Here is a 22,097-nt window from a genome sequence, read left to right as displayed (position 1 = left end):
AAAAATTGATGGACTGCAATGCATTGTGGTCTATATTCGCTAATGTGGTGAGCATTGATGCACACTAAATTTTCGCAAAGACTTCTTGGAAATTTCTAATTGTAGGTTTGGACAGCACTACAAAATGATGAACACACTATGAGTAAGGAAGGAATTCGGGCATAGATTACAATTATAAAATTCAGTCCCCTAGGAATTTCCCAGAAGTCAACACTCAGTAGATTCTAGACCACAATGCATTGCGTTTGAATGATTTTTTTTTATATTAAACCTTTTATTTTGATTTTAATTATTTCTAAACCATCCATGTTTTCATTATCAGAACAGAGTGAAATCATAAACAGTGTTTGTAAAATGTTTGTGTTTATTAGGTTTTTATTTTTGGGAAGGGGTGACACGACACTCACTGTTTAAAAAACCGTAGTGTGCATGGTGTCCGAATTGCTTATAAAATCCGGGCACTGAATAAAAGTTAAAGCATTTAAATTATGTAAACCACGATAACTTTTGTTTTAGATGTGAACATAACAAAGCCAAGTCACAATGACATTGTCTTTTGAATAAGAAAATAAAATTTTGGTACTCACTAAAAAAAATACTTTTTTCCAAAAAAGTTTCAAGATTATAAGACTGTTGTAACTATAAACAAACTGCAGTATAATACAGTTTGTCAGAAAAAAAACAAACAAAAAAAAAAACAACAACACAAAATAACTTATTTTTAAGCACAACTAAATATATTGCAATTCCTTAATATATGTTACCATTCTCATTTTTTATGGCAAAATAATTTAAATCTTTACCTTATTGGCCAATAAATTCCACTATGTCAGTTATGTTTGTTGCATTCCTGCAAATTTCCCAGCAGAATTCTGAATGATCCTCAAATACCTTTGCACAAACAAGACATGACTGTCATATCAAAAATGTTTAAACCATGATGTATGTATCCCGTGTGCAATCTGAGACTTGCTGGCAAGTAAGCAAGGAGAAAAGAGCCAGAGGTAGAGTGAGTTGTGTGGTAATTATAGATCAAGAGGATGGTAATTCTGCTGGGCCTCTTTCCCTATAGGTTGGGGGTGGGGGTGAAAGGAAAAGATAGAGGAGTGAGTAAAGACAGGAAAAGAAGAAGGGGAAAAATTAATGGTTTAACACAGAAAAAAAACAGGAAGAAATCTAAACAGTTTAAGTTTTTTATTTTTACTTTATTTTTCAGACATTTCTGAAGACATTTCTGTTTTGTTTTTTTTTTTTTGGCATGACATGTGCATGAATGTTACACAGTTCTACAGTTTTAAATTACAATACTGAAAAACATTATAAAAAAATAAAAAGATTCATCATCACCTGAGGAATCCAGCATGTTGGTTGAATTCCGTTGCCATGTTTTTCCGTACACAAGCAGAGACTTCCAAGTTGGCACGCCGACATTCATGAGACTTTAAATGATGGGTTTGATCGTCACTCCAAAATAGCAAAATAATGTATCTTACTGCTTACATTAAGGTTTAACAAGACCCAAATTGTATATACGTATATATATATATATATATATATATAGTAGTTAATTTTTTTTGAGGAAGTGCTCAATTATAATGTTGTTAAGTTAAAACAACATTTTATATATACTGGAAGATCGTGAGTTCAAAACCAGGCCAAGTCATACCAAAGACTCTAAAAATGGAACAGTGTCTCCCTTCTTGACACTCAGCATTAAGGGATTGGATTGGTGGGTTAAACCAGCAAATAGTCTCAGGTGCGGCTGTGTCTAGACCTCACCGCTCCCACAGGGGATGGGTCAAATGTGGCGAACTAATTTCACAACTAATGATAATGGTGACAACTAATGGTACTTTTAACTTAACTTAGCTTTAACATTATATATATATATATATATATATATATATATACACATAATACCAATAAAAATATATAGTTTTTTTTCAACCTTATAATGTTGTATTTTCTAAAAATAAATAAATAAATGAGGACACCCAACTGAAGCCCATTCATGATTTTTTAGTGTCCATGTCACATTGGAAATAAAAATGTTCTTCTATGATCACTCTTTCCATTCAACTTTATGCAGTAAGTCTAACTGCTGTGATTTATAGAAATTAAATGCAAAATTCCTAATTTTCTATAAAGTTAATTACATTTCTCCATGACGGGTTTATAACGATTTGGTTCTTTATTAGTAATTGTTGGACATTATTTCTTCCTCTAAAGAAACGCTGTACTTTGACCGCTTTGTTATCCAGCAGACTCGTCCACTCTGTGGCCCAGATTCATACACGACTGGTGATGACGAGACAAGCTCGCTGATTACATGCATGATGGAGCTCGTGCAGACGGGGGTAAAGGGGCGGTAGCACCTGCTCTCTGCTACTTGACCTCTAAGCGCCTTTCTCCTCAGGGGCTCTTTTAATTTATTTTCATGTCAAATGCAGCCTCCCTGTGGCTTTTTTCCAGAATAATGACTTTTATTAATAATAAATTGATCGTACATCAGTCACTTCATCACTTTACCACATGACCATTGATCTAAATTTTCACGTGAAATACGTGGCTTTCACTTATCCGCCTGCTCTGGTCTTAAAATCTCTAATAAAACCTATTTGACTCTAAATGGTAAAAATGAAGCTTGAAGTGCAACGACCTCACATGAAGAGGAGTTTGCTCTGTACTGATGATTCCAGAAGTATGCTTGAACCCAGGTTTGAATTGGATTAATCTGAAAGAATCACAAAGTTTACATAAATGTATGCTTTTGCTGAGTCAGACAACACATGCAAAGAGCAGAGCTCCCAAAGAATGAAAAGGAGTCCATCGTAAAATCCTTTGCTGTTTTCATTTTTTTGCTCCTCTTCATTAATGAAAAGTATCTCGCTCTTCACTGTCATTTGCAAAGCCGTGCTGTTGAGACAGGACAAGACATGTTTATTTGTTTAACATCTAATGTATGGAAAAGTGATTTACAGAAATGCAAGAAACTTAACAACATGAACAAAAGCAAAAACGCAAATAATACAAGTTGAATGAAAATAACACTAATAAAACGACTTTGAGTGAAACTGTACAGCTACGTACACACCGAGCATGTGTGGTGCCTTCAAGAACAAGAGAGACTTGGTTGTAGAGAAGATGGCGCCCAAACACATCATAAACTCATCAGTAGCCAGAAGTCGAAATATCACAACTGTAGCCGGAAGCTGAATTTGCGTATCTACACTAGAAGCCAAAATCCTCACGTCAAGAACACATTGAACAAACGTTTTTCAAAGTTTGAACATATTTATTATCAACCCATTGACTTGTATTGTTTTCATTGTGTTTCATGTGTGTGTTTTATGACTGTCAGCAGATGGTCACTTTTAAATGTCCTCAGGGCTTATTAAAGACCCTGTCCATTTATCTATATTTTAGCATATAGTGTTCACACAGGTCTATCACTATCCGATTCTAGAACATGTACTCAAAGCTGGAAGAGGCTTGGTGCAACATATGGAAATCGGAACAAATCTCACAAACCTTGTTTTCACTCACAACTCTATTCTGATATATGAAAGTCTTCATAATTTCAGCCGGGCACAAAACACAGTTATTAATTTCTTCTTTATGATCAATTTTAAAACGGTTAGTGCGTCCATGTTTTGAAAAGGATACTTACTAACCATATGTCACTAGAAAATCAGAGTCTCTGATTGGTCAAAGTTCCACTGTTTTAACTTTTGCTGCATGTTAAATGGCCACACTTTTTGTATGTAGAGTCCAAAAATGGCCTTCACAACTTGTTTGCATAATGTCTCATGAATGTGAGAGTTTTGAATGCGGAAACTTAAAACTTACACCTATGTGCAGACATGCGTTTTTGAGCCCAGTGAGAACTTAGCAAATGAGTGCAGTATTTCAATCAAATGCAGCAGAAAAGATAAATGTTTGAAGTTTGGATTACAATCAGTTAATGAGAAGCTGGTTGCATATATGTGATGTAAAGCAGATGAAAACAGCTTCACTTGTTTGGGTCTGACTCCAGCTTTGAATTGCTGATCTACTTCCTGTTGACCCTAGACTTCTGCTGAGTTTAAAACCACCAATTGTTTTGACAGGTTTGGACATTAAATTAAATTAGTAACAGTTCTCAAATTCATTTTACACTTAACTAGTAGCCAGTGTAAGGTCCTGACACAAAGAGCGTTAACTGCATAACTGAGATGGGGCATTATTACTATGTAAGATCTGGCTCCTTGATAAAGCATCAGAGGTACAAGAATAAAACTCTGAGGCACTCCACTTGAACATGGAAGCTCTATCTATTCATTTTCTACACCTGCTTCATTCTTGTTTGGGGTCGAGCGGATGTCAGAGCCTACCTAGCAACTGAAAGGCAGAAGCAGGGTACACCCATCAGAGAGCCACCCACACACACACATTCACACCTAATGGTCTCATAGATCCACCAATTAATCTGTATAGTCAGAGTGCACAGAGGAAAACCACACATGGATGGGGAGGTCACTCAAACTCCACACAGAATGGACCCAGCTGTGATTTGAACCAGGGCCTTCTTGTTGTGACGCAAGAGTTCTAACTACTACACCACAGTGCAATCTCCACATGGAGATAAATGGTTGGTAGTGAAAACAACATAACCTCTGCCTTCCAGATAAGATCTGACCTAGCTATAGAGTATATCTGACAATCCCACCCACATTTCCAGCCTGTCAGGGAAGATTTTATGGTCCAAAGTGTGAAAAAAAAACTGCACTAGGAACAAGCAGCAGTAAAACTAATGTTTTTTTATTTGAGTGAGTATCATTGAGGATGACATTTGGCAAAATGAAAATCACAACAGGTCAAATAAAGTAAAAAAATCACAACACCTAATCCGGTACCGGATGAAACAGGTGATTGGATACAAGTACGGGGACCAATTGTTCTTTATATGTAGAAGAAAAGTGCAGTCAAGCTGCAGAGCCTTCCAGATACACATCCAATGTTGTTTTTGTCAGCGACACAAGTAACCAAAAAGTTGATTTGTTTGCTTGTTTGTGCTAAAGCATAATGGATATCCTGGTAGACTTGCAGACAACAGCCAGAACATGCTTCAGCGGATCTTAGTATTTAAACCTATTTGTCAACAATTAGATGGTTGTTGGCCGTGGACCTCACCTCTGGCTTGTCGTGACTGTGGACCTGCCTCCGCTCTCCCCCAGTTCTATCTGGACAAACACTATTCAAATATGTATTTGTAGAGTTAGATAACCTAATTCTTATTTTACACTCCTGGTTAATCACCTGATTTCTGCTTCATGTGGACATCCCTGAGGTTTCTTCTTCTTTTTTTTCCAGGAATCATGTTTTTTTTAAGAAGTTTTTCCTTATCAAGAAGGAGGGTCTAAGGTAGTCTGTTTAGTTTAGCTTAGCACTCAGCTATTGTATATATTGTATGACCGACTTTCTGCTTTTGTACAATGACCAGTATGAAGCCCAACAAGACAATTGTTTTTTGATATAGAGCTATATAAATAAAATTGAATTGAATATGTTGGGTGTCATTTACCAAACAACTTGGTGTGAAACCAGAGTAAGAACTAACCTGGATACAACATTATCATCCTGCATGACACATCAGTGAAAAATGAAAAACTACCATTATAGAAATCCCTGTTCAACCCGTATTGCTGTGAGAAGAGTATGATGTATTAGCATTTGCTCCCAGATTTGGTCCAATGTGTTTTATGCTAAAGTGTGGCCACAAAAAGCTTTAAAAAAGTCAATGGTTATATGGGTGCAGCAATTTTTCCAATGTATTTTAGGTGAATCAAAGGGATTTTTTTTTTTACTTTTCATAAAAAATGGGTTTTTATTAGTTTGTGAAACAGTTGATAGAACCTGTTTCCCATCACCATAGGAACATGGATAAATATTGTTTGTTTACTTGACATTACACAATATTTATCCTTCAGAAAGTCTCACTGTATTATTATTTATTACATATTTTTTGAACAATTTGAAATAGATCTACATTGAACCCAACATAGTCCATTACGATGTTAACTTTTGGACAACCAAGTAAGTTTTAGACTGACACATCTAAGTGTTGTCAGTACAGGAGAGAGCAGTGTCATAAAGTTTTTATGACTTTACCTTACAGCCCTCTGAGATGTTCCACAGTCATTCTGCTACACTGTTGGAGATAAAAAAGACTGAGTAAAAGTCGATGTGTTAATCTTTCATTTTTGTTCCAGACACTTGGTATTATCTTGATAAAACTTTACCAGTCAATGATTCCAGAAGTTGTTTAATCATGACTCCTTATCAATAAAATAAAACTTTTAGTACACAAAATATTTAAAAATTAGAGGTTTTCTATCACTAAAAAAAGACAGAAAAACAAATCTGCTTATTTGTTTATGGTGCCAAAATTAACACGGTGTCCAGGTAACAACTGCTATCCAGTTTTGCAAGGTTGTAATTTTAAACTCGTGTGACTGAACGCTGAAGCATGACCCTTTCTTCTAGAAGGGATTGTTGCAGCTAGTGCCTTTAGCTACTTTAATCTGTCATGTGTTGCTTGCAAGAGCAGTTTCAGACACCTGCTGGTGTTGACTGACTGACTGACTGTCACACCCAAAAGGTTTGTACAACATCGTTCATACCTGACATTTTGTGTTCAACTTGTCTTCTTGCTCGCACGAGAAAATAAAGTGAAAAGTTTTCTCCATCACAATAAAGCTGAATGAGTCAGACAGTGATGCTCGGCAGTTGGAGGGAAAAAGGGAAGCAAAAGCTGGCATGGGGAGACTGGGATACTCGGTGAAATAAAAAGAGACAGAAACTGAAATGCTGCAAGATGTAAGAGGATGATGGGAAAAATACGATCAGAGGTAAGAAAACAGAACAAAGACATGCAAGTGGGTTGGCACTCTCCCTAGCCTATTTATGCAAAGTTTTAACTGTTTTATTACCAAACACATTATAGACTCTTTGGTAAGCCTAACCCAGAACAGTCTGAATCCACTATTTGAAGTTCATATTCCCACAGAAATAGACATCTGGACAAAGATTTAAATTATTTTCCTCTTTAAAGTCCCACTACAATCATAATTTGATTTGTTTTAAAAATGTTCCCTGTGGTCCTGTCATTATAATAATGCAATTTTTATAAAAAAATAAAAATCTGTATTTCTTTTCTAGGATGTAGCTTCTGCAGAGTGGCAGGAATTCATTCAGAATTCCCCTCTGAGTTGTGGGTGGGACCATTTTTTGCAGAGTAAGAACCCACCAAACTCCCATTAGCCAACCGTTCACACTCTCTTCTGCTAGCTTACAGCCCCTCACAACCCCAACCTAACATTACCGGTGCACCAAAAATCAAGAGGATCTTGTGAGAGACAAGATGTTCTGACAACAATCATCAGCTGGAAGCAGAAATTCCTCAAGATTTTAGAACTTTTGTCACTTTTATTTAAACTTTTTTTAGTGTTCAGAATTAGCTTAAAATGTGTTAAAAGTGGGTAAACACTTTATTAAAGGATATTAACAAAAGTGTTCAGACTGTTAAGACTTTTACTGTGGAGCTTTAGCTTCAGACCAGTGTTTGTATTTGACCGCAGTTAGCTAGAACCCTTTACGTGAATCAGCTCTGTCGCGGAGAAAGCGGCTTTGCACCAATATACTGTAAAATTACTTAATGTATTGCATATTGGTGAAAAGCAACTTTAAGTTTTTGTTTACCTGCGCAAAATCACTTTTCTCTCTATGAGCTAATAATGTGGCCCCCAAGTTGATATTTTGCGGACCCTGTCTTAATAGGAAACTTCAGTGTCTACTAAGCATAATATTCTGCATGTCCATGGTTCTTTGATGATAGCTTTGTATTTGCTTTGTGATGTTTCAGTTTGTTTTATGATTAAAACTTTGCATTTGCTATTTTTGTTTGATCTGGTCATCAGAAAAGTCCTTAGTACAGTTGCTAGTGTTGTAAGCTACTATTGTTTCACAGGACAAGCAGAAGATGTTGCTTGGTAGTACATAGACATAAATTTGTTCTGTAGACATGGACCAAAGATATAGACAGTGGACGCAAAAACATATACCTTTTTTAGCACAAATGAACCCCATACGTCCCAGCCTCTACCAGACTCTGCCTCCAGTGGCCCCAAGGCAAATTGAGTTTGAGAACCCTGCCTTAGGTGGTAAAGATTCCAAGCTTAAAATGCCAAAAAAAAAAAAAAACAGTATATGTTAGGGTCGCTAGATATACTAGTTTTTTTTGGTCAAAACAACAAAAATTTTGACCGAAGTGTGAAGCGGGATGTTCCGTTTTGGACGTCCTTCTGATTTTCAGCCGTCGTCTTTTCTGCCACCAGATCCCACCCATATTGAGATTGTACCCAGCCGCACAGTTTGGAGCCAGATGTCTTGTTGAGGACAAGTGGAAGAATGGTTGTAGGGAGATTCTGGCTCTTTGTCACCTACAAGTTTTTTACAGCTGTATTTTTTTTGGCTGCTCCTGATTCACAATAATTTGTATAATGAAATACTCAAAAATTGAACTTTAAACTTCATTTTCTTTATGTAAGTCCTACGTTGTCAAAAAAAAAAAAAATCCCACAAAATTATTTTAAAAACACTACTTTCATTGGAGTGGGTCTTTAAACTGACTCCAAACTTTTATCCTTATACCTGCATAATGACATCAGACCAGATACTCGCCCTTTTTGTCACCCACTGAGAGAAAACAGCAGCATTGTTCATTAAATCTAACCCGTTTCCTCTGAGTTTTGATTCCTTCTGTCAATCTTTTTTTTCCCACCTGGCAATGTGAGCAGATGTCTTTATTTTCTACCTCTTTCATCTCCTTTCCACATCTCATTTCTCTTTTTTTTATTGTAGAAAGCGTCACCTTTAATCCGACGGCTTCATTAAATGATAAAGAATTTCATTAATGAGCCACGATGTCCATTCACAACAGCAGCAATGGGAAACAGGACAAAAGAAGGAGTGGACTTAGACAAATTCAGAAAAAGTGGGTTGATAGAAAGCAGACGTCACAAACACATTGAGTTAATGTGAACTTGTAAAATGATGAGCAATTTTAGGAAAAACAGTTGTGATTTTTTAACTTTTTTGACAGGGTGAGAACCTGCTTCTCTTGCTTCCCCTAAATGTCAATCCACGCTTGATGTCCCCACAGTCAGACCATGAAATACTGCAATAGTCTGGATCTATATTGATAAGAGTCTCATTAATATTAATCCATTTCTCATTGTCAACACTAATTAACAAAGTTTGACAGAACTGTTAGAAGGCACAGAGCTTCAAACTTTGGAAAATAAAAAGAAGTCTGCAGTTCAGAGAGTTCAGTCTTGTAGTTTGGAGCACATAGAATCTGTACTTTCTTGCTACATTTAGAAAGAGTGATAAACCGAATTTGCTGAGAATAATGTAAGAAAAACAAGCAAAAAAACTAAAATGAAATGAAGTTCAGAAATTATTTTGTACATAAGGGGACAAATTTCTGGCCCATTACCATTAAATAAATAAGGTGAATGTAAAAAAAACTGACATATCTCTCTGGTGCCCTCAAATAATCTCTCCATGAAGATTTACCAGGTTAGGAGAGAACATGTTCCTTGTGGAAAAAAAAAAAAACACTTCAAAGTGAGAAATGTAATGAAGGACTTCTGAAGGAAAGAGAAATGACGAGAGATTGACTCATGTGTGAACAAATGTTGAACCGTCTGTCAGTGCAGCAGATTTAAGGTCATTTTTTGAGTGATCAAGTTTCTATTATTTAAGATCTTTAGCTAGAATTGCATTAGTACACTTCTACTGCATGTTCTCTGTCTGTTTGCCCTACGATTCTCTACTGTGGTGAAATCTTCATTTCAGCTTGCAGAGCTTTCACATGAATTTCTTCGCCGTCGCTGGATGCTCCAACAAACAAGCGTGCTGCACCATTGCCTCCTCTGCTTATCCACACGTTCCCCGAGGGCATGACTCGTCCTCGCGCTTGCTTACATCACTCTCAGCTCTCGCCATGAAGCAGTTCGGAGGTCCTGAAAGATTTGACCAAAAGGTAAAGAGGCAAACCCATTAATATCAACTGTCCAGTCAGCGATGACAGATAGGAACTGTGCGCCTGGCGTCCGCTGGATAACAGTTGACCTGGGATGACTCCAGTGCCTGCCATGTTTGCGTGCAAACTTTCACTTAGTGTTGATGTTCAGAGCAGTGGAAATGCAGAGGCTGGGGCGGGCCCCTGAGTGTGTGTTAATGCGATGGCCAACGCAAGTGTTTGTTGAGCTGCATGGATGCCGAAGCTCATGTATTATTAATGCAAAGTCCTTAGAGGCCGGCTAAAGCTGTCACTGTGTGCCTTCAGAGAGCTGTGTGTTTTGGCTGAGGTGAACTGTAGCAATCAAACACAGATGAAAACATCACAATGCGGAGACGCGGGATACCTCAGCACCCAAACACAGGGAGGATGAAAGTGGAGGGATGTGGTGAGCCACCAGATCCACACATCCTTGATCTGCAGACTTGAGTGGGAATGTCTCACTTAACAGGAACGCTCTCATAAAAAAAAGAGGAATTATTAAGCAAAGTGACAGCTCAATAAAAAAATCATGCCATCATCAGAGCTGTACAGGGAGAAAATCTAAAGGCACGTTCCCACAGGGAAGAAAGTTCTCCTCTTTGACAAACGACGGTGTAGTGGGCAAAAAAGACTTCTGTGCAAACAGACAGTTTATAAGCTTTCTATTATAGTTGTTATTTTGTAATTTTCCTGTGGTCTTAAAGATCTACTTGGATCATCTTTTGATCCATTGTAAAAGCTTTCCAAGTGTTTTCTCGAACATATATTCTGCAGAGCGGCTAGTTGAAATTCGTTGTCTCCCGATTTCCCATCATCCATCTGTTTACACTCCATCCTGCTAGCTTACAGCCCTCACAATCCCAGCCAAACATTATTGGTGAAACAAAAATGACGAGTAACATCGACCTATCCAGCTGTACGATTTGGAGCCAGATTCCAGCTTAGATGAGGAAAACAAAGACGTTCATGGATCATCTACAAGTATGGAGCAGAGCAGGAAGCTTGTGGACAAAGATTGTAGTCTTTACACCACAGCTACAGGCTTTTTGAAACACATTTTTTTCATTAAAAATCTCCATTGTGGACAGGTGTTGTGAATTAGCCACATATCTAAACACTGTAATAAAAGCATCAGATTGTTCTAATTCAATGATCTACGTTCTTTTGTAGTTGTCCCTATTAAATAAACTATAAATAAATACATCTGCTCATGATTCACTACTATTTGAATAAAGAAATACTCTGAAATTCAACTATAAGACTAATTTTCTTTAAATATATCTTCCATCATCAAAAAAATGCTTCAACAGACTCACCAGAATCCATTTTTTTTTTTTTTTTATTAGCGTGGGTCTTTAAGGACCACCAATAAACTCAATCTAACAACATCCATATGCTGGGACGTTTGTGAAGCTGTACCTAAGCTGACAGTGGGGCATTGGGACTTGAGCTTACAGTTTTTCTAAGCAGGTAAGTACATTTTTATGTGTCAGTGGCAGTGCTATTTATCAGAGTGGTCTACAGACTTATGTGATGATAGTGGTGATTGTGAAGTGTAGCAAATCACACACAAATAGATAGAAACTTAATGAATCACTAAATGAATGAACTCAAACATGTTTATTAGAACCATTTTATGTAATTTTAGCTCAAATCCTTCACGCTTAAACAATGGAGCTCCAGTGCTGACATTTTTCGACAACTACAACTTTCCTCCCGTTTACGCAATTAACATTTTAGATGATTTTAAAGAGGAGAAAAGCAGCTTTGAGCTGATATGCGACACTTTACAGTGGGGCAGTGCTTGCACAATCAATGTAAATCAGCTGATTCTGTTGAGGAGAAAAGTGGAGAAAAATGTTTTTTAAGTGTTGCATAATGGTGCAATGTTAATTCAGTTCAATTCAATTTTATTTATATAGCCCAAAATCACAAAGAAAATTTGCCTCATTGGGCTTCATGCCAGTAATTGTACAGATTCATGCAAAAGTTAATGTGAAAAGCTGCTTTTCTCCATGTCAGAATCAGATGATTCACATTGGTTGCCTAAACAAAGAGTAAGTATGTCAAATAGAGTGTTATTTAGATGTGGCCGGCGACAGGGAACTCTTCTTTAAAAAGGTCTCTCGTTACAGACTTGGGTTTTTTTGTTGTAGGCTGTTGTGCTTCTGATTGGGTTCTGTTATTGATTAGTGTTGCAGATATTTAGGGATCCCTCACAGTGTCACTGGTATTGGAATGATTTGCTAGTTTCTGTGTGTCGCACGTCACACAGGAAACTCATCGACAAAAGTAATAAGAATACACGCCTAATGTCAAGGTGGTGGTGGAGGACAAAAAAATGCAGGAGACAGGACATGGTGGCAGAAACTCAAAGATTTACTTAAAAAACTCAAAACATGACAAAACCAGGCGAAAACAAACCAGTGACATGACATAACAGAACAGATGACCTGACAATGAGAACTGAAGACCAGACACTTAAATACACTGAGGTTGATTAACTAAATGAAGACAGCTGTGGATGATCAACCTGAACATGGTGAGACTGACAGGGAAAACAGAAGATGACAAAACCAGATCACAGAATCATGACAGTATCCCTCCCCAAAGGGCAGATTCCAGATGCCCAAACATCTTTGAGGAGGGGACCTGGATGAACAAAAAAGACAAGTCCAGAAGACAGGGCTTCTGCAGCCAGACTGATGTGAGGGGTATTGGAACCCCTCCAGGAACAGACGTGGAGAGGAGCGGTCCTGGTGACTCTACCCAGGGACAGGACACATGGCGGGGAGAAGTCCCAGCAACCCTCCTCCAGAACCAGAACCAGCCAAGGGGGGACGAGCGGTGACCATCCTCAGGGACAGGAAGGAGCGGTCCCGGTGACCCTCCTCAGGAACAGGCACATGAAGAGGAGCGGCCCCGGCGACCCTCCACAGGAACAGAACAGATGGCCCCAACAGTCCCCCTCAGGAACGGATCGGGTGGATGACAGGCATGGCGTGAAAACCAGTGCAGGAACCACATCTGGCGTGGCGTGGCATGGACTGCAGAGGCAGAGAATCCAGCCACTGCAGCAGAGGTTCTCCTGCTGGGTCCAAGGTGGTCAGGTCATACTGTCAAGGTGGTGGTGGAGGACCCAAACGCAGGAGACAGGACATGGTGGCAGAAACTCAAAGATTTACTTAAAAAAACTCAAAACCAGGCGAAAACAAACCAGTGACATAACAGAACAGATGACCTGACAATGAGAACTAAAGACCAGACACTTAAATACACTGAGGTTGATTAACTAAATGAAGACAGCTGTGGATGATCAACCTGAACATGGTGAGACTGACAGGGAAAACAGAAGATGACAAAACCAGATCACAGAGTCATGACACTAATCAAAATGGAAAAGAGTCATGTAAACACGCCATTTGGATTACTTTGACTCGTTGGGATCAGAATTTTCTTCTGATCCAGATAGGTGGGTGTTGTTGATTGTTGATCCATTCGTGGTGCATGTATTATTGCATATATCATCACAGATAGCCCATGTGGCGCTCCAGAGGAGGCTTTGGAGCATAAACAGGGCAGCCGGACTTGTAGCTTCGTATCTGCTAGCGGACGAGGGTGCTGCGCTATGGAGGAGGCTGCGGACAGCTCTGGGTGAGCGAGGCATCAGATTCAGAAAAACTGTGTCTCCTGGGTGATCTGACGGAGGTGGCTTTTGATGCAGGAATGCGACTCTGCGCAGTCCTGAGAAACTGTGCAAATAATCATGTGAATTTGTGTTACCAACCGTGAACTAATAAAATAAAGGCTGATGTTATTTCCACATATTTACATGTCATCAAAATGCACATTGCTGCAATATCTGCACAGATTTGAAGTGGGTCCAAGGTTAAATGTCCAAATCCTGACCTTTCCTCTGGGTGCATGCGCCCAAGAATAATGCACATATTTAGAAAATCATGAGAGAACAGCCACTTAAATATAATAATGGTAATAAAAGCAAGATTAGAAGATCATCTCGCTCGATACTGCGGCTTCATTTAAAACAAAACTCGCTTCTTCTTCTACAGCAGTTTCTGGTATTTTAATTAGTTCTGCGCATGTCAAAATGTTTCGAAATGTGGTGTTTGTAAACGATTGTTATAATTGTATAAAGTGTTTAGGAGCCCATATACACAGTTTATTTCTAATCCGATCTTTGAGCCGATAAAAGACTCTTTGCACACTTAAACGCAGTCAATGTTCAAAAAGAGGAAGAAACCAGGTGGAAATGTGCATAGAAAAAAACAGTACAAACAACATTTTTTGGGGAAAAAAAGACATCTAACTTGTACACACTGCATTGAAACCTTGGATGGAAAAATTGGGAGATTTTCTATTCGAGAGGATTGCAGATATTTGTTTTAAAATAAAAAACAAAACAAAACAACAAAGCATAATAATAAATATGACACCACATTTCTAAACTGATGTGTGATATAAAAAGCTAGTAAAGTATGAATAAATATGAGTGAAATGGGTACAGAAATGTGTCTAACAGTTATAAGGTAATTATCCTTTATGATTATCCTGCAAGTAATTGATCTCAACGCTATAAATCTGATGAAGGAATGACATTGTGGAGAAAGATGTTCGCTGAGGAGCAATGATTCAAAGATGGCTACATTTTTGAATGTACCTTCTTTAGTATAGTAAATAATTAATGGCATAATACTTTTAAAGGGCTTTTCTGACCTTCCTCAGTACCCATAGCACTTTACAGTCAAAGTCTCATCATTCTCCTGTTCACACACTCATTCATTCACCGATGGCACCAAAGCTGCAATGCAAGACTCTAACTTGAATTAAATCTTTGGTGTTTCAATTTCTGTGATATGATTCCAAATAAATGTTTTTCCAAAATAATATAATAAATGTCTCATGTGAACAACTTTATGGCACAATCTGTAGAAATTATCTTATTTTTCCTCAGTGTTTCTTGGTGTTAAGACGCTTTTTCTAAAGTCTGTAACTGTTCAGTTCAACTTTATTTAGTGAATTGCTGCAACGTCCTACATCTCAATTTTCTTTTTAAAAACTTTGAACCGAGTCTTCCTAATAAAACCTTTTTCTGGGTTCCTGCGACTCCTGTTTATCTCCAAATATGTTGAGGAAATAATGGAAATGTGGAGCAATGAAACATTTACAGAAAAACTGCAAATGATGCAAGTTATAGAACTGCAGTACAAAGTGAATAAAGAGTTCCTTCTAGTCATGGCTGATTAAAGATGTGATAAATCAAACCCAATTTATCTCACAGAATGAACTTCCTCTCAACACAAATTTCTGCTTTCACAGCAGGATGAACACAAAAACACATGAGGGAGAAAGCAGTGAAATAGTGCGCCCAAACTTAACTTCCGTAGCTGAAAGGAACAGGCAGATCATTTACCTGGTATTTTAGAAACACGTAGATACATTTGGTTGTTCCTTATAGTCAAAAACAAGCATTTGGAGACCTTTACTATATAGGAAAAATTCTTCCCAGCAAAGGAAACTCAGTCATTGCTTGGCGTATCACACTTTCAGAGCTGTTTTTGACATGAGGGGAACTAAACATTTGTCCATAAAAGCAAGTAGTGAACCACACAAATCAAAGGGCTGGATTTTATGAATCTATGCACCAATTTAAACACAGAAATGTGAACATTTGTACTTTTGAAATGTAAAATGTCTTCTTTTTTATGATTTCTGCATGGTCAAAACTTAAAAAAAACCACAAAAAACAAAGGGTTATACTCACATCGTTACATCCTGCTGCAGCCTGGCCTCCTTTCTTCTTCTTCTTCTTCTTCTTTTTGAGGTTTTTCGTCGGCTGGCAACCAACTTAAAGGTGCATTACCGCCACCTACTGTTCCAGAGTATGGGTCAGAATTCTATCTCACCACCTAGGTACTGTTATTTTTTTATTTATTTTTTTTTTTATTCCCCGCCACCACCACCACCACCTTCCCCACCACCACCCAAATATCTATACCCTATTATAGATACCAGAAGATTTCAAAAAAGCCACCAACGCTCCTACTTGGCCTCTATTACTACAACTTAATACACTCTTCAGGTTAAACTCTTGAAAACCAAAAACCTTCAACTTCTCCTCCAGATCTCCCCTTTCCACAGCATATCCCCTGCACCTTAACAGGGCATGCTCTACTGTCTCCCTCTCCTCTCGACATATGTCACACTGCCCTGTCCCGTGCTTCCCTATAAGGTGAAGTGTGCCATTTAGACCACAATGCCCTAAACGAAGTCTTGTGAGGACAATTTCCTCTCTCCTATGACCCCCATGCATACGATCCCCACCCACCTCATTTTTGATATTGTACAAGTGCCTCCCTTTTTCACCTGCATCCCATAGCCGTTGCCATTCCTTGCCTATCTCCTCCCAAACCAAACTCTTTGCTTCTGTATAACTGCTCCATATAGGTTCATTTCAACTCTGGTCTTATTTAGAGCTGCCTTTGCCAATCTGTCTGCCATTTCATTCCCCCTAATTCCAACATGAGCCGGCACCCACAAAAATTTAACTATACCTCCATTTCTATAGATTCTGGAACACGTCATTAACACGTCACTTAGAATATCCTGCCTAGATTTTGAATTAAATGTTTCAATACCTTGTAGAACTGAAGCCGAATCAGAACAGACCAGCACCCTGTCCACTTTAGTTAGTTCAGCCCACTTTAAAGAAACCAATACCGCCAACATTTCCACTGTATATACTCCCAGTCGATGCCTGGCCTCCTTTCCCATCCCAGTTCCCTTTTGGCTCACCTGGCAGGTGTGGCCAATGTGCCTTGATTGGCAGGTGGTGTCCATTTAAGTCAGAGGCGGCCACACCAAGCCAGGCAGGGAGCAGAGCAGCAGGCTGGGTTTAGTTTGTGTGGTGTTGGTTTGGGTTGGTTTTTGACCTTTGTTACTTTTGTCCTCAGCAATCTTAGATTGGTGGGTTTTGTTGTGTTAGTTTGGGGTTGGACCTTGGTAGTTCTGATTTGCGGGCTTTGTTTAATTTGTTTTGACTAGCTAGTTTTGTTAGGCAGCCCTTAGCAGGGAGCTGCTGACTCCAATGGTCGTCATGGCTGGGTCAGCAGTCTCCCTGACTTCTTTTTCTTTTGTCCAAGGTCCCAACTCTGTTTTGGTTTGTTCTTTTTACCATACCCACTAATTATTTCTTACTTTATTTCAGGACACAGGTTTCCATTTATTTTAACAAACTGTGTTCCTTTATGTTTGGTGTCCGGTTAATGTTATTGTCCCCTTAGATGGTCATCCCCTAGACTCTGGGCCAGTTTGCCCATTGGGGACGTAACACACATAATAATGTTTATAACTAACCGCAGTTTTCAGTTCAATGGCTAATCATCAGTGCAAAAAATAGTATTGTTTTGGCTCTGAATTTACAGTTTACTTTATTGTAGATTTTAGTTTATCCCAGGAGTGACATCCACCCAGAAGATTTGGCTAGTGCTACATTCAAGACCAGAGGTGGGCAAACTTTTTAGCTTGTGGGCCACAAAAGCTTCTAAAATTTGATAGAAGGGCTAAACCATGAACAACTTGAGGTGTTTTAGGTAATCCACCTCATAAGAGAAATAAACAGCACAAAATCTGGACAAAAACGTTCTGTAATTTTGCTTGGAATTTAAGATTTATATCTTAATGCACAACTTTTATTTATGTATTTATTCTCATTTTAGTGCCAGTTGTACCAATGGGTTGATGGTCCTCTTGGACAAATGTAAACTTAAAAAATAACAGTAAAATCTTTCTAAGTTACATGAATTAAGTAAACTTTCTGCACATAAACAAGGGTCAGTGTATTTATAGTGCCCCAATGTTTGGGGAGACACCAGCATTACAAGGAGAATCAAACATTAATAAGAGTTATCGTCAATACAGTTTATTGCAATTTGGCGGACCAGATTAAATAGTTTAATGGGCCACAAATGGCTCCCAGGCCATAGTTTCTCCGACCCTGTTCTAGACAGTCCATAACAATTCTACTTAAAAAAAAGGCATTTTTGTTAGCAATTTAATTAATGATTTCTAATTCTGGGTGAAACAGCATAACTTAGAGATAAAGCCTGTTTTTAATTTGTCCCATTTTGCTCCAACAGGTAGTGTTTTAATTATCATCCATCACTTATCTGCTGCTCCTCCTGGTTTGGGTTGTAATGGGAGCAGCCAAAGCAGAAATGCCCTGACTTACCTCTGTCTAGCCAGTTATGAGATCTGTGGAAGGTCTCCAGTGCATCTAGGGCTCTGGTCCTTCCCCAGGACGGCATCTGGTTAGCATTCCTGCCAGATGTCCAAACGCCCCCCAACTGGCTCCTGTTGATCTGGAGAGACTACTCAAGTTCCTTCCAAAATATCTCCATGAAAGACCTTCATCTCATGTGCTACTACTATTTCTTGTCTTTATATGATGTCAGTGTGTATATTACATTAAAAAGGCATTTTGGCAGCAGGTCATTGTTCAAAAAATAGATTGGTGGTTGCTGCCAGCAAGCCTGATGTGTCAGCCAGCTTCAGGTCATAGTCCACTTTGATGAGAGAAACATCTACAGATCTCGCAATTCTCTGCATGAAGGGAACAAGAGTAGACGTGGTGCTCTGAATTATTCAACTATTAGACACTGAATAATCAAGTAACAGCAGAAAGCAAGCGCGGGGTTAAGAGTAGAGGCAGTCTTAGCAGACAGAGAACAGTTCTAGGAGATTGAGGGCAAAGCGGTTGGTCAAACATTAAATAGTGGCTGGAAGTAAACTTGTAAATACAGGCAAATTAGGTACAAAATGAGGATGTGGTTGATAATTATCTGCTTTATTAACCTTGTTTATGTTTTAATGTATTGATTGTCTCTATTTGTAGCGGTTTTTTCTTCCATTCTATAATTATTTTGCTGGTTGATAAGATTTAGTACATAATAGCAGCTAAATGACCAGAACTGGTTTTATCTAAAGAGGATATTGACTAAACCCTAAAAGGCTGGAAAAAAACAACTTCTGTAATCATTTACAGAAGAGAGGGAGAGAACTTTAATGTGAGAGCTTTTGCTTAGCAGCTCCAGCTGGATAGATGTTTAATCATTAGGAACACGATGACGAATAATTCATTATTTTTAAGGCCTAATAACTTCTGCTGTGCGCTGTGATGGGACCGCTCATGCTCTGAACTGAAATTATCTGATGCTTCAAGAGTTTTTTTTTTAAAGCAGTACATGCCACTGTCTTTTGACACAAGATTCCTGAATAGAATAAAAAAAAGTTACTTCAATAAGGAGTTATTTCTTCTCTATGAGTCAGTTTACAGCAGTATTTCAGAGTAGATAGTTTGCTAAGATATGGATGAAAACTTTTCAAAAAATGTGACATCAGCTCATGAGAACCGGCTTGGGGGATGCTCATAGTTCTGTCTGATCTGGTGTCTAAAATACATTTTATTCATGTCTTAAAAAAAACAATCCTCATCCCAAGTCCTTGACCATTAATTTTAGAAAATTTGAGGCTGATTCCTTATAAATAATGAGCCTACATCACATCTTTGAGTAAACTATGTCCATATATAGAATATAATAATATATTACCTTTGGAAAACTAAAGAACAAATTATTTATGAAATATGAGTTATTTATGTGAGACTTTTCCTTCTCGGATATAAGACGCCTCGGTCTCTGAGGCACTGTCTTTCGCTGCTTGTGAGCCCCGCCCATTCTATGACGTCATCCTATAGCCGGCCTCGGGAGTGTGTCTGTGTCTCGCCCTCAATAACAAACAACACTCATACAGCATACCTGCCATTAGTAGCCATGGTCATCGCTCCAACCAGTGCAGCCGGGGCTAGTGGCTAAGCTAGCTGAGCACCAAAGCTAGCTCTGTGTTTTTGTTAGCCTGGGGGATAGTTTTGGCAAAACAGACTCTTCCTGACTCTGTGACATCAGCTCATGAGAACCGGCTTGTTTTCATAGGTTCGGAGGGGCTGGTGCTCATGGGTGGAGGTTTTTAAAAGAATACTAAGAAATGCATTAACAGATCAAAATACCGTTGTTTTTAGTGAGGAATGAACATTACAACACACTTAAAAGCTCAAAAAATTTATTTTGCATGATATAGGCTCTTTAAATTGAGCACTTAATGGTCACACATATCACTAAAGTAGCCAGTAGAGGCCATATTACTCTGGAGTAAGAAAGCCCGCTTTTTTGCATTTGGATGTGATGATTTAATGATAGGAATGAAGACAAATAAATGAACAGTTTTACGAGACTCAAAGCTCAAGCTTCATGTCAACTTGTAAATCCTTAAGAACGAGTTTCAAGTAATTTTTTAGATCATTAAATTTAAGACTAAAATCCATTGCCAAAAGAGAGCTTTGGCTGTACATTTTCAATAAAAAAAAGGAGTAGGCTGTTTTTAATTCTGTAGGAATGTAGAAAACGGACCCTTATTTTATAACTCAGTCCCCCACGGCTGCATGCTCACTTCTGGCAGTATGCAAGGAAATTTATGAACTCTGAAGTGGTAGTAGTCGGATTTTTAATCTAAAGGAAAATTTAAACTATGCAGCTAGGAAGAGCAAAGAAACTGAAGGTAAGTCCTTTCATTTTTTTAGTTTAACTCTTGGGAGATGTGGCTAGTAGCTTTCTTGGCACTGATGACTGTCAGTCTCTGAAATTCAGGTAAACATATGTTATAAATTCTACACTGTTCATTGTTCTGACGCATGTACTGTCCAACTTCACCCAAGACAATCTGGAGTTTTGCCACCATGGCTCATTTCCCAGAGACATATGGGACTTCGTTTACAAGTTTAAATAAAAAAATAACCTGCAACACAAAATGAACTTGTTCAGTTCATTTTTGGATCAGCTAAAGCAAGGAACTGGAAAAATCTGTACAGTTTACAGAGCTTGTATATTAGTAAGAAGACAAATAAATAAAAAAATAAAATAGCATATTCTTATTTAATTTCTGTGGAGTGGGTAATGCTGGTATAGTCTTGTCGGATGGTATGTCTTAAGATATGTTCACACCGTCCTCGGCTTATTCTAGTACATGTGTTGCTATGCAAGTATTTGCAACTGTTTTCGGGGTCTGCAAACTTAATTTCCATTGAACACGTGTTTAAAAAAAACAAGTTGAAGCTTGACCAATCAGTGACTATATATATATATATATATATATATATATATATATATATATATCACAGATTCTCACTCCCTACTCGTCACATATTGATGATTGGCTAAGTACCCCTCCGCGTCACTTTTTGACATTTTGAGTGTCCCCAAGTCGTCGATTTTCATTGTACTGGCTGATCCCATTAAATCACGGGTACTGCAATACAAAATGAATTGGTACCCAAACCCGTACCGGTACCCTAACCTGACACCAGATGCGGTACCAGGTGCAAATAGGACGCAGTACTGGAAGCGAACCAGTACTACGTTAAGGTTAGGGTGCCAGTTCTGGGTTATGGTACCGGTACTAGATATGTCATGAGAGTTGCAAACCCTTGATTTTACGAACAGCCAGCAAGTCAAAAAAATGACGAGCTGGGGACACCCAAAACGTTGAAAAGTGACGCGGAAGGGGGCTTAACTTAATGTCAATATGTAACAGCTTGGGGGTGACAATGTGTTGATTATATACAGTATATATATATATATATATATATATATATATATATATATATATGGTTTCTCCTCCAAGCTCGGGTCCTCTACCAGAGGCCTGAGAGCTTGAGAGTCCTGCAGTATCTTAGCTGTTCCTAGCACTGCGCTTTTCTGGACTGAGATGTCTGAGGTCTTTCCAGGGATATGCTGTAGCCACTTCACCAGTTAGGAGGTTACAGCCCCGAGCGCTCCAATTACCAGGGGCACCACTGTCACTTTCACCTTCTAAGCTTTCTCCAGTCCCTCTCTCTCTCTCTCTCTCTCTCTCTCTCTCT

This window comes from Oryzias melastigma, linkage group LG12, assembly GCF_002922805.2.
Source record: "Oryzias melastigma strain HK-1 linkage group LG12, ASM292280v2, whole genome shotgun sequence".
NCBI lineage: Eukaryota > Metazoa > Chordata > Actinopteri > Beloniformes > Adrianichthyidae > Oryzias > Oryzias melastigma.
The sequence above is the reverse complement of the archived record's forward strand: the minus strand, read 5'-3'. Positions refer to the sequence as shown.